This window comes from Pan paniscus, chromosome 15, assembly GCF_029289425.2.
Source record: "Pan paniscus chromosome 15, NHGRI_mPanPan1-v2.0_pri, whole genome shotgun sequence".
In the NCBI taxonomy this organism is placed as follows: Eukaryota; Metazoa; Chordata; class Mammalia; order Primates; family Hominidae; genus Pan; species Pan paniscus.
Window position 1 is genome coordinate 74865631 of NC_073264.2, and position 11790 is coordinate 74877420.

General features: G+C 50.3%; 1 protein-coding gene across 4 annotated transcripts in view; it reads right to left on the reverse strand.

Moving 5' to 3' along the window:
- MIDEAS (mitotic deacetylase associated SANT domain protein) overlaps window positions 1-11790 on the reverse strand; it is a 75642-nt gene that overhangs the window by 60506 nt on the left and 3346 nt on the right. The window contains exon 2 of one of the 4 annotated variants that reach the window (XM_034937789.3): window positions 11287-11422. The exons of 2 other annotated variants lie outside the window; for them this stretch is intronic. The gene's annotated coding sequence lies outside the window, so the exon portion shown is untranslated. Of the gene's footprint in view, window positions 1-11286; window positions 11661-11790 lie in introns of those variants that run through there. One more of the 4 variants, XM_063596316.1, reaches the window with a different exon arrangement.

An 11790-nucleotide genomic window follows, 5' to 3' on the forward strand; every position in this document is an offset into this window, starting at 1 on the left:
ATTCTGAGGAGTGTGGAGCTCCTTCTGCAGAACTTGGGCAGTTCTCAAAGATTAAGAGGGGGTGATATGACCAAAGCTGTGTTTTAGTAAAATAATTCAGGTTCTTCAAGACTTCTTTTCCACTTTAATGCTGCTTTTAGCACAATTTCATTTCATCTGGACAAAAGTAGGCAAGTTCAGTGTAAACTAGGCCAGAACCAACACTGGCCAGGAACTAGGAAGGCCCCTGCTCCCTCCCTCGGGGAGCCAACCTGGCCATGCATCGCTTACCAAGCCTCAGGATCAGGAATCGCTTCCAGTCCAGAGCCCAGCTCATGACACTCCCAGCTTCCTGGGGGCAGCAGCTTCCCGCTTTCCCAGGGAAGTCTTGGAACACTGGCATAAAACAGCCAGTAAGTTCAAAACTGCATTTTTCTTTTTAAAGAAAATTAATTCCTTTGTCTAAGATTAACGGAACTGAATGACCAAGATTCCAGTCAAGGTGCCCTTGCTTCAAAGAGTTATACCCAGAAGATCTGAGGGCAAGACGGGAGCTGGAGCTCACCTTATCTGACACCTCTTGTTTTTTCTGGATGAGGAAACTGGGCAGGATGTGACAGGTGATGCTGACAGCCCCAGGCAAACAAAGCTGTAGCTCCTTTAGCGCTCTCAGAAAGGAGATAGGGTAGAACATCTCAACCAGGGTGACATCTTTAGAACTGGAGAGATCACCTGGGCAGCTTAGACACCAGGCGCCTCAACTGTTCCACAAACCAAGCCTGAAACCAGAACTCCAACTTCTAGTCTGAAAAGCAAAGTGGCACCTCGCAAACACCCTGTGGCCCCGAGAGTCTCACCCAACCTTGGGGAAGAAGCAGAATTCAAGCTGTAACTGCCTGTTGGAGAGAGCCAACCCTCGGCCTCTGTCCTCGAAAGGCAGCACCGAAGTTTTCCAAGTGGAATCAAATGTGCAGGGAGGATCCAGATGCCGGGATGATCTCCCTTTTCCACTGGAATAGTCAGATTCCAGAGGAGAATTCCAATTACTAATGAAACACTCAGATCTTCTGGGCATATAACATTCCTAAAGCTCAGCGGGAGGCTAAGGATTCAGAAAGATGTCCAAACAGATTAAGCTCAAGATGTGGATGTTGGCCAGGTATGGTGGCTTATGCCTGTCATCCCAACATTTTGGGAGGCCAGGGTGGGAGGCTGGCTTAAGCCCGGGAATTCAAGACCAGCCTGGGCAACATGGCAAAACCCCATCTCTGTTTAAATTACAAAAAAAAAAAAAAAAAAAGATGTGGATGTTTTCAGTGGCCCAAGGGGGATGCCCTGTCTCTTCTTCCCACATCCAGAACGGCCCCATCATCCCAGTTTGAAGGCTAGAATGGGCTCCAAGCTCTATGAGAGACACCGGTCCACCTGGCATATGCACCCCTCCCCTGGTTTCAGGCACCCATGGTTGTGAGTCCTGAGAGGAGGCAGAGTTCCACTCTGCTGGGGAGGCTGCAGCCTCCAGAGCCTTGCTCTTCAGAACCGTAACATCAGCCTCAGGCTCACGCCTGTAATCCCTGCACTTTGGGAGGCCGAGGCGGGTGGATCACGAGGTCAGGAATTCAAGACCAGCCTGGCCAAGATGGTGACACCCCATCTCTACTAAAAACACAAAAATTAGCCTGGCGTGGTGGGGGGTGCCTGTAGTCCCAGCTACTCGGGAGGCTGAGGCAGAGAATACCTTGAACCCGGGAGGCGGAGGTTGCAGTGAGCCGAGATTGCGCCACTGCACTCCAGCCTGGGCAACAGAGCAAGACTGTCTCAAATAAATAAATAAATAAATAAATAAATAAATAAAAGTTCAGAACCATAACAGCAAGAACATGACCTAAGCAGGGCCAACGACATGCTCAGCCTAGCCTTTGCCTCTGGAGCGAGTGGCACAAAAAAGTGAGGAGAGTTCAGTACCCATTCTGGAAGGGGTGGCAGCATCCAGGTCTGCTGGCAGCAGTGATGCCAGGTCAGCAGCTTCGTCACCATGGCTTTGGTTCCAGCCACCCAACTTTCCACAAGTCCTGATCAATTTCTGAGCCTCATTCTCCAACCTTCTCGGACATTCAGTGAGCCACCAGATAGCCTTCCAATACATTTCTTTTCTCCTCAATTTAGCTACAGTTAGCTTCTGCTATGGGCCGACCTAAGACCTGAGCTATGCCAGCATCTCCTTCTACCTGCACACGGGCTCCTCTGGCCCACGGCCCGACCCTGCCTGCCCCTTTCTGCACCCCTCTCAGCCGTGCTCCACTGCCCCACCACTTGCAGTCCCCAGAGCAAATGGTGTCATGTTGTGCCTCCAGGCCTTGTCTGAGCTGCTCCCTGTACCTAGAATGCCCTGACTCCTTTTGCCACCTGGTGGATGCCTACTCGTTTCTCAGCACTCAGCTCAAACAGCTTCTCCAGGACGCCTCTCATTCGTTAATTCCACAGCACTCACCAGGCACAAGTACTGTGCAAGGCACTGGGGTTTTCCTAAACCTTTCCTGACATGCCTCTCTCTCCTGGCCATGGTAGAAGTGGCCAGTCCTCTCCTCTGAGTGCAGGAGCCCCCTGAACACCTTGACATTGATACCTGCAGCACTTAACTGCTCTTGACTTTTGTAGATGTTTGTCTCCCTCACAGACCATGAGCACCTTAAAGTGGGGACCTGAAGCTTCTTTATCTTTGTATCCCCAGTACCAAGCACAGAGCCAAGTACACAGTAAGGGCTCAATAAATGCATGAGTGAGTGAAAGAATGAAGAACCTGACAGAACGCACCTTATAAACCATGATAGGGGCCGGGCGTGGTGGCTCACACCTGTAATCCCAGCACTTTGGGAGGCCGAGGCAGGTGGATCACCTGAGGTCAGGAGTTCAAGAGCAGCCTGGCCAACATAGTGCAACCCCGTTTCTACTAAAAATACAAAAATTAGGTGGGCGCGGCAGCACACACCTGTAATCCCAGCTACTCTGGAGGCTGAGGCAGGAGAACAGGAGAATCACTTGAACCTGGGAGGCGGAGGTTGCAGTGAGCTGAGATTGCGCCACTGCACTCCAGCCTGGGCGACAGAGCGAGACTCTGTCTCAAAAAAAAAAAAAAAAACGTGATGGGGAAGGTCACGACTGTTGTGGTTACAGCTACTTTTCTTTTCCTCCATAACTGGAGAAGTCAGATCCTAAATGCCACGTGTCAGCACAGCCTCCTTGGAGAGATGGTAGAAGAAATCTTGTTGAGCCTTTCCACCACCTCTAGTGCAAGTGGAAGAGGGGGTCACAGAGTGGCTATTGGCTTCTAAGTTGTTCCAGAGCATGTGCTATGGGGAGGCCACAGAGGAAGCAGACACATCTTGCTGGTCGATTCCTTGCAAGCTTCTTATAGTGGCCTGCAATGGGGAGGCTGAGGAGGGGACATGGAGGGCTAGGCCCTTAGTGTAAAGTGTCTGCTGCACATGGGCACTGCCCTCTCCCAGCCCCACACCAGGGCTGGGTCAACCCAAGCACAAGTTTTTCATCTGCAATCCTGGATGATATAACTGCAGTTTAAAACCTACTCCATGGATCTCCTCTCCATCGCACTCTGCCCATTTAGTCTAAGAGCCTTTCATGCTTAATCTCATATGATGATTTCCTAACTTACAGCACCCATGACCTTCTCATGAGACACAGGACAATGGAATCTGTTCACATGTTCATTTAACTTATGCAAATTCAAATGGTCAAGCTTAGCAGAAGACAGAAGACAAAGGAAGACAGGAGGAAGGAGGAAGTTAGGGAGGTAGGAGGAAAAGGAAAACAAACAAACAAAAAACCAAAATAGAACAAGAAGAAATAGCCGGGCATGGTTGGCGCATGCCTGTAATCCCAGCTCTTTGGGAGGCTGAGGCAGGTGGAGTACTTGAGGTTAGGAGTTCGAGACCAGCCTGGCCAACATGGTGAAACCCTGTGTCTACTAAAAATAAAAAAATAAAAAAATTAGCTGGGTGTGGTGGCGGGTGCCTGTAGTCCCAGCTACTCAGGAGGGTGAGGCAGGAGAATCACTTGAACCCGGGAGACGGAGGTTGCAGTGAGCCTAGATTGCACCACTGCACTCCAGCCTGGACGACAGAGCATGATTCCATCTCAAAAAAAAAAAAAAAAGTGGCCGGGCGCGGTGGCTCACGCCTGTAATCCCAGCACTTTGGGAGGCCGAGGCGGGCGGATCACGAGGTCAGGAGATCGAGACCATCCTGGCTAACACGGTGAAACCCCGTCTCTACTAAAAATACAAAAAATTAGCCGGGCGAGGTGGCGGGCGCCTGTAGTCCCAGCTACTCGGGAGGCTGAGGCAGGAGAATGGCGTGAACCCGGGAGGCGGAGCTTGCAGTGAGCCGAGATCGCGCCACTGCACTCCAGCCTGGGCGACAGAGCGAGACTCCGTCTCAAAAAAAAAAAAAAAAAAAAAGTGCAACTTCTTCCAGAACTAAAGGAGCAGGCTAAGGTGAATTGACGCATCAAGAGCCGGTGTGTCTGTTGCCTACCTGGTGCCCTCCTAATATATAATCAAGGTTAATCTTAATTACATTCTTTTATTTTTTTTTAAATTTTTTTATTATTTTTTTTTTGAGACGGAGTCTTGCTCTGTTGCCCAGGCTGGAGTGCAGTGGCACCATCTCAGCTCACTGCAAGCTCCGCCTCCCGGGTTCACACCATTCTCCTGCCTCAGCCTCCCGAGTAGCTGGGACTACAGGTGCCTGCCACCACGCCCAGCTAATTTTTTTGTATTTTTTAGTAGAGACGGGGTTTCACCGTGTTAGCCAGGATGGTCTCGATCTCCTGACCTCATGATCCACCAGCCTCGGCCTCCCAAAGTGCTGCGATTACAGGCGTGAGCCACCGCGCCTGGCCGATTATATTTTTATATTTCATATTACACACTGACTTTAGAATCTGAACCTCAGAAAACGCCACTCCATCAAATTATACTCTCCCAGTGACAGATCCACTCTCAGTTCTTCCCCCATCCCACCCTCTTCCACTTGCTCCAGAGGTGGTGGAAAGGGTCAGGATTTCTTCCACCATCTCTCCATGGAAGCTGTGCTGACCACAAGCATTTAGGATCTGACTTCCCCAGTTATGGAGAAAAAGAAAAGTGGCCATAGCCGTAACAGTAGTGACCTTCTCCGGCATGGTTTATAAGGGACTTTTCCTCGGGTTCTTCATTCTTTCACTCACTCATGCATGGGTATGACCTATCTCAGGAGCTAGGCTTGAAGCCTCCTGGGGGTAAGGAGCATGTGGCACTCTGCTTTCCACACTCACATGGTTGACAGCACTGCAGCTGTTCCACAAATGGCCGGTGAGGACAGTTGGCCCTGCATTAACTGGCTGTTCAAAGAGTGCCATGCCTGTGTTCCTGGGCCTTCTCCTGACTGTGTCTTGGGAACTGGGAGCATTCCTCTGTCTTCTTGGTGTTGTTTAACCCATGTTCTGCACTTAGAAAACAGTAAGTAATCTTGTTGGCCAACTGAGCCTGGGTAGGAAACTTTGGGGGCTTTGATAGCAATTAAGATCCACTAAGACTACAATGAGATAATACAATGGTAAAAGCTATTAAATACGCATCCCACTCTCTTCTTAAAGACCTCTTCTTCACCCCCAGTTTTTTTTGTTTTGTTTTTTTTGTTGTTGTTGTTTAAGTTTCACCTTTTTAAATCTTTGAGTACTGCCTTAGGGAAACTGAGAAGATGGAGTCCTTGGTTTACAAATAGACCTGCTGAAACTGACGATTATTATGACTAATTATCAATGCAGGATGGCCAGTGGAAATGGAGCATGGGGTTTGTGCCTGACTCTTCCATTCAACAGCTGTGGGAACTTGGAGAAGGAACTTATCCTCTCTAAGCCTCAGTTAAAATGAGAGTTAGCACAGGTTTCCTTCCAAGCTTTAAATCCTTAACTATGGGATTATCGGAGATGCTGTTACTACAGTTACTATAAAACTGGGGCTGGATGTTAACAGTCCGTAAGATCCTATCCAATTCTAAAAGTTGATTATTTTGTAAAATAGCACATCTGAAAAAATGTTGATTTATTAAACTCAGTTTATACATAACTTTTCAGAAATATGTAAATCCCAGTTTCACCCTTTTATGTTTATTAAGAACTTTCAATTAAAACTGACTTCAGGTCAGCCGCGGTGGCTCATGCCTGTAATCCCAGCACTTTGGGAGGTGGAGGAGGGCAGATCACCTGAAGTTGGGAGTTCGAGACCAGCCTGACCAACATGGAGAAACCCTGTCTCTACTAAAAATACAAAATTAGCCAGGTGTGGTGGCGCATGCCTGTAATCCCAGCTACTCGGGAGGCCGAGGTAGGAGAATCACTTGAACCCGGCAGGCAGAGATTATGGTGAGCCAAGATCGTGCCATTGCACTCCAGCCTGGGCAACAAGAGCGAAACTCTGTCTCAAAAAAAAAAAAAAAAAAACTGACTTCAGGCCAGACACGGTGGCGCACGCCTGTAATCTCAACACTTTTTGAGGTTAGGGAGGCCAAGGCGGGTGGATCACCTGAAGTCAAGGGTTCAAGACCAGCCTGGCCAACATGGGGAAACCTTGTCTTTACTAAAAACACAAAAATTAGACGGGCGTGGTGGCAGACATCCATAATCCCAGCTACTCAGGAAGCTGAGGCAGGAGAATCGCTTGAACCTGGGGTGTGGAGGTTGCAGTGAGCCAAGATCACACCACTTCACTCCAGCCTGGGTGGAGTAAAAAACAGGAATCTACCAGATTCTATTTTTAAATAAAACAAAACATTAAAAGAATCTAGCTTATACGTGCATTTTATAGTATGTGAATTATTTTTCAAAAAAGAAGGAATCTGGCTTATGAGGCAAGGTTGTGATTAACAGCATGAGGACTGGCTAAAGGCAACACAGTCCTCCTAGCCAAGTCCAATGCTAGGGTTCAGCCAGGATCTCCCCAAAACTCAGTTTTATAGTTTAGCTTGGTTTTGTAAGTTCAACACCTATTTGGGCAAAACAAGCATGCGGCCAACCAGGAAGCCTAACTTTGCCCTCCTCACAGTCTATATATATATATAGATATATGAAGAGAGAGAGAGAATCTCTGTCACCCAAGCTGGAGTGCAGTGGCATGCAATCCTCCTACCTCAGCCTCCCAAGTAACTGGGACTACAGGCACGCGCCACCGTGCCTGACTAATTTTTTGCATTTTGTTACAGAGAAGGGGTCTTGCCACATTGCCTAGGCTGGTCTTGAACTTCTAGGCTCAAGTGATCCTTCCGCCTCAGCCTCCCAAAGTGCTGGGATTATTGGCATAAGCCACCACACCTGGCTGTCTTCACAAGTCTTGCCGGCAAGTTGGTCCTACCTCCTTCTATCAGATTGGTTCCTCAGAAGGTCAGGCCAACCCAAGTAACAAACCATCTCACCTCAGAGCCAGAGCAGAGGTGTAGGGCATCACAGGGCAGGCTGACTGGGACAAAAGGAGCCAGGGCCAAAGCTGGGAAGATACTGACAGTCAGGAAAGAGATGCTGGAAATGGAGCAAAACAATGAGGTGCAAAGCCAGGAGGAGCCTGAGGGCGGCTAACAGGCAGAGGAGGCAGGCTTGGCTTAATGCTCAGAATTGAGACCAGGAACCACGGCCTTTGGTGCTTGGCTTGGGTGTCCAAGTGGACGAAACCTGATGGCCACTGCTCTTTGTATCAGCATCACAAAACATTTATTGAGACTTGCTATGAGTGGGGCACCAGACCTGGGGATACAAAGATATATAAAACAGGGCTTCCAGTTTAGTTGAAGAATTGTAGTATTTACTCACCCAAAGGCTCATTTAATTTGCTGAACAGGGGATATGATCAAAGTCACGGCCCAAAAGAGAAAGTGAAAATTCTTAGACCAGGACTCAAGGTTTTCCTCAGCACAGGGCCCAGGGTGATGTTGCTGGAGTCCCGGGGGAGGCCCACAGGGTGGGACAGGGAGAAATTCTCAAGGAGGAGGACACAAACAGGACTGGAAGGGGAGCAGGACTGAGCCAAGCAGATGAGAGGAAAGAGGCATTCCAGTCCTCTGGGGAAGCATGGGAGGTAGGAATTCTTGCCACCAGTGGTTTGGACAAACACACAGAGTGGGTCACCGGGTCAGAGCCGAGGGTTAGGACGGGAGAGGAGCAAAGGTCAGACCCCTGTGGAGAAGGGCCCTAACTGCTGGCCTAGAAGTTTGATCCTTACCATGCAGACAGTGGGGAGCCATTGAAGGTTGCTGAGCAGGAAGGTGACCCTTGCAAAGAGGCATTTTAAGTGAGATTACAGAGCAGGCCTTTATCCGAAGCTTATTCAAAGCCCTGTGTGTATTTCAAGTGGCACTTGAGACAGAAAGTCGTAAAGCGTTTGCCCTGTGTCATGCAGACGAGAAAAAAGAAGGTTTAAGGGGCTCACAAAGAGATGCTTCAGTGAGAACAAGAAATGAAGAGGGGCACATTTTAAAGAAGGAAACAAATCTGCAGGACAGAACTGCCAGCCGTGGTGTCTGGAAAACTGTAGCGTGTTCTTAAGCGACTGGAATGTCCTCTTTAGCTGGGGGTGTTCGGCCTCCTTTTTTGGAGGTGGGTTGTGATGTCAAAACACTGGGTTGTGGTATAGGAAGTGGGGCAGCTAGGAAGGGGCAGATGAATGGAAATAGCAATACTGGGCCTGGGCAGCCTCCCTTTGAAGACCACCCTCTCCAGGAGACTCCTGCATTGGCTTCTCTCAGTGGCACCTCGGGGTTTCTGCCAGAGTTGCTGGGTTCCCTAATTACCTCCAATATTTTTTCCTCTTAGAACAATAAAACTGGTTTTAAAATCTCTTGTCAAGTTTTGAATCAGAGCTTTTTCACTGTTGTTCCTAATTGTGCATGGCGAGGCAGCAGCCAGGGCTGCTCAGGAGCCGTGAACTAGGCAGCAACTTCAAGTTAAAACCACCATTTAGGTAAGGTGAAGGAGGAAGTCAGGGTTATGATTCTGTCTCTGTGTAACAACTTCGGGGCAAGCTCCCTGAATGCAGAGGCAAAGCTGAGCAAGCCAGGGAAAGGGCCTGAGTTATGCACAAAAATCTGCCACTGGGAACTGAAGGTGCGGGGCCTGCATGTGGCTCCGCAGCTCCCTGGAGCCTGGCTTCCTTCTTTCTCTGGCCTTTACAAGAGGCCCCTCCCCTCCACTCTCCCAGCTACATTCTGGAGGGCTTTTGGGGCACTTTTAGTCTCTGTAAATTCTACACGAACACAAAGCACTGCAAACTCAAAGCTTTGGGGTCAGAAGGGAACGATCCCCTCTCCTGCCCCTCAAGACTACAGCCAGGCACCAGCAGGCCTTCATTATGGCAGTCCTGGTCAGGTGATCCAGCTAACCAGGACCTTCACAGTCAAGATCAGTAAAAACCAAATGTCTCTAGAAAAGAGGGTTGTGCAACCTGTGGTGACTCCTACCATAGTGCTGCTTTTGCTCAAACCTCATTCCCCTGTGGCAACTGTAACCATACATGCCAGACTTTCCAGAACTGTCCTGATTTTACATGTTTGTCCTCGAGTTTCTGGAAGCACACAGGTACCTGCCAGGGACTGTGCCCTAATCTTTTGGTTCGACAAACGGTCACTGTGCCCGTGACACACACCTGGCACAAGGCTGCAAAACAGCATTTTTCCTCCAGGTGAAGCTCAGATACTTGGCTGGGAAGGCCAGGCATTGGAGAAACTCCAGTGCACTGGAATCATCAGTACCTGCCACTCTGAGCAGAGAGGCTGCCCATGCCCAGCATAAGGTGGTACCACCTAGCCACACAGCAACGTAGCTGGGCTGAGTGCTCCCCATAAGCGTCTTCTGCCTAGGACAGGGAGTTATCAGGTTGAGATTTAGAATGTGAAAACGATGGCCCTGCACAAATCCAATACACGCCTTTTTTACTGTGTTTTAAATCTCTCTATACAATTATACCCCTGTAAGGCCCTCAACAAGACACTGTTTGCCTTCTTTCCATACTTGCAGGCTTGGCTCCCTTCCTGCAAGGCAGCATGGCAAATGGGAGGATCCCTGCTCTGGTCTGTGCCACAGTCCCTGCTAAGAAAGTGGGCCTAGGGTTCCTCTGGAGAAGGAGGAGTCACTCCTCTGCCCCTCCCAGACCCAGACCACCAGCACAGACAAAAGTGCTACCACTTGCACGTTTCCTCTTTGCCCAGCACAATAAAGGAATTAGGACCCACCACCTACTAAGTTTCTGCAGCTGACACTTCCAGGCTTAAAGTCTAGCACGCCAGCTCAGTCACACATGGTCTGACGAGTCCTCTTTGCAACTCAGCCCCAACCCAGCCACCCGTGCAATTTTGCTAATTCAAACAGCTTTCCCGTTTAGAGAGGTTGATAGCCATCTCCCATCTCCTTTTCCTACTGACGTCATCCCACATTTTCTCCGGAGACAAATAAGGGTACAGTTCCTGGGATAGTTTTCAGGCTGCCTAAGATAGGAGTGTAGTGGCCTCCCGAGTCCACCCCACATCTCAGGCTTTGGACAAGTCGTCAAAAGTGAGAGGGAGGTAATGAAATAAATCACCTAGCTAGGGTTAAAGGGCAAAAAGAATTTGGAGACTGCAGCTCAGACCCAGATCTATCCTGGGCATTTGCAATGCAAAGCTGCGTTTTGTTCGCCACCACCGAGGTCTTGCACAATAGCCTGTGTATAAACATCCACGCCAACAATGCCTGACTGTGCAATCACGCTGTAATTACAGGCCGGCAGGAAGCTGCTGCTAGGAACTGCACCATTCAACCTCTAGGACACCCCATCTCGAGTCTCCACGGCTCGGACGCACTTTCGTGCACACACCAACGTGTCCCCGCCGCCGCCGCTACAGTTGCAGTCTCGCCACTGGCCCGGGCCGCCAGCCCCTAGTTACTCTGCAGGAATGTCCCAAACTTCTCAGCTGTTCTTTAAAAAACCCTGCGCCACGAGGCTACCGAGGGCGGCGGGAACCACCGTCAAAGTTCCTGCAGCACATTCCTGCAGCCTTTGCAGTTTTAGGAAACAGAAAAGAACGAGATGCCACAGAGTCCGCTGGAAGCGGGTTTCTGAGTTTTATATAGAAAACACTCACATATGTACGTGGGTGTGCTGACAGTTTTTATGGCTAAATTGCAAAGTGTTAGGCCTTAGCGATCACTGTCAGGTTTGGGACATGGTTGGGGAGGGTAAAGGGGGAGTCAGGAGCGATTCATTTCAAGGGGGCTTGGGGACAATACCGGTTTGGTTTTCTGGAAATGCGTAGGGTTGTTTTCCCAAACTTCCGAGCTGCTCTGCTCTTCGTCCCAGGAAGGCCAAGCAAATAAAAGTCCGGGGAAAGTTCCTTTAACTTCCTTCCTGCGCCCTCGACAAGGGCTGCGAAGAGGAAGAGGTCATTTCCCAGGGAAGCACCGGGCAGGGGCCGAGAGCTGCGCCCAGCCTGCAGGGATGGAGGCGCTGGGCGGAGGGCTGGCTGCAGACGTAGGCCCCGGAAAGCCCCTTCCCCCCACCCTGCCTCAGGCCAACGGCGCCTGGAGCTGGCCCCGCTGCAGCCCTTGCTGTTTGAAGTCCCGCGGCAAAGCGGCGACAACACCGGCGCAGCCCGGCGCCCCGACCCCGGCCGCCGAGCTCCCTCCCTGCAGCACCCCGGCACCCCAGCGCCCGGCCCAACCCGGCACCACATCCGCGCCCGCGCGGCCCAGCCCGAGCCCCGGAACGATTCCGAGCCCCACGCCGGCGCCCGG